This window comes from Danio rerio, chromosome 3 (genome assembly GCF_049306965.1).
Source record: "Danio rerio strain Tuebingen ecotype United States chromosome 3, GRCz12tu, whole genome shotgun sequence".
Taxonomy (NCBI): Eukaryota; Metazoa; Chordata; class Actinopteri; order Cypriniformes; family Danionidae; genus Danio; species Danio rerio.
Genome location: NC_133178.1, coordinates 18,844,976 through 18,847,069, shown reverse-complemented (window position 1 = coordinate 18,847,069; position 2,094 = coordinate 18,844,976).

Genomic DNA, 2,094 nt, shown 5'->3' with positions numbered 1-2,094 from the left:
CTCAATAAGTCTTGTTAAACTAATATTAGTGAAGGAATGCAGACAAATCCACATTTCTAGAAGTCCCGGCTTTATATGAGGCCTGGGCGGTCCTGTCCCACCCAATCAAGAGCTCGGCCCACCCTGATATTCCACCCACATTCTCAAGAGTCCTGCCCATTCTGAGAGTCCTGTGACATACCTGAAGCTAGACCTTTAGTCTGACAAATGTGATTTCTTAATCTGGGGTACTTGGGGTACTTAGCACTTAGGGAAAGTGCTATTTAGGGTCTGTAAGATATTTAAAAGAAGGTTATTTTACATTTTCTCATTTAGCAGACGCTTTTGTCCAAAGTGACAAGTGAGTTATGCTTACTGATGCTGCATTTATTACACAAATATAGTGCAAACTGTCATAATATTACATATTCTTACCATTTAAAAGATCCATCCTTGATATTAAAAAGTAAGCTGGATTAAAAAGATGGATGAATAGAAAAGGCTGCATTTATTTATTCAATTAATATGTTTACAATTCAAAATATTCATGTACATGTTATTTATTTCTGTGATGAAATATTTCAGATTTATTTAGATGACAGCTGAAAATATTTATTTATTTGAAGTATATGTTTTTTGTAACAATATAAAAGTCTTTATTGCTACTTGGAAAAATAAATCCATCATTGATATTAAAAAGTGCATATATATATATATATATATATATATATATATATATATATATATATATATATATATATATATATATATATATATATATATATATTCACAGACAGACAGACATAGAAGATAGATAGATAGATAGATAGATAGATAAATAGATAGATAGATAGATAGATAGATAGATAGATAGATAGATAGATAGATAGATAGATAGATAGATAGATAGATAGATAGATCTGAAACTACATTACATTGGATAATACTAAATAATATTGCAAACTATTAAAAACATATGGCTAATAAATAAAAAATTGGTCTGATAGTGACAAACTATAGATTTAAAATTACATTTATTAATTTAGGCATACTGTGTTCATAAAATAGTGTTTTAATATGTCATTAAGTGATTTTTGTTTCTCTCTCTCTCTATAAATAAATATATAACTATATATAAATAAATATATTAACAAGTTGTCTTGTCATTAAACGATTACATTCTATACGTCAATAAACTTTAACTATAAAAGACACCAATCTATGCATATAAGTGTTTTTGGGGTGGATAATAATTGTAAATACTTCAATACAGCCTACTAGTTAGTATGTATACGTGAATCTCAATAGTGCACAAAAAAATTAAACATGTTAAATGATTTCAAGAGTTAGCATTACAGCTCACACTGGAAACTACAGAGGTGAACATTAAAGATCTTTAAAGTTGTCCTAAATCTCATCAGTTACCCCCAGTTTTGTCTTGGAATAATTTTGAACATTTATTTTGATCTACTTCAAAAGTTGACAACTGTTATACAAGGTTTGAGCTGTTCCACCGGCCTGTATTCGGTTCCCCGAGGCACCGGCGTGGGACTGAGGCGTTCATTCCGATGAAGTGCGCACGTCACCGCTCTGATGTTTAACGAATCCGCGCGCCCATTGGAAAATCATGTTTTTACCAAATCACAACGTCTTGATTGGACATTTCAGGTGACGCCCACAAACAGACAAGGTGGGGTTTAATTATTTAACGTGACAAAAAAGATGAAGCTGTCAGACTGAAAATGCTGAAAAGATGTTTAATGTACACAACAGTTCACTCTTCTTTCACACCGTGCACGCGCTCTGGGAAAGCAACCTGCTTGACTAAATGTGTCTTATAATGATAATAGTCATCACAAAACACAATGCAAGCATATTTAATAAAGTTTATTGAAATATGCATGATCAATCAAGAGAAAAATGTGTTCAAAACAAGTCCGAAGTGCAACACGCGCGCACCACTGGGTTTGATGGCGCCTCGGTAGCTCCGTGTTTATAATGCCGAATGGAGGCGAAACGGGCGAGCCGTCCGTGATGAGAGCGGCGAGCAGGGGAGAGATTGAAAATGCGGATGTCTCTTTGGAAAGAGAAATGAGCGGATCGAGAGAGCTGCGC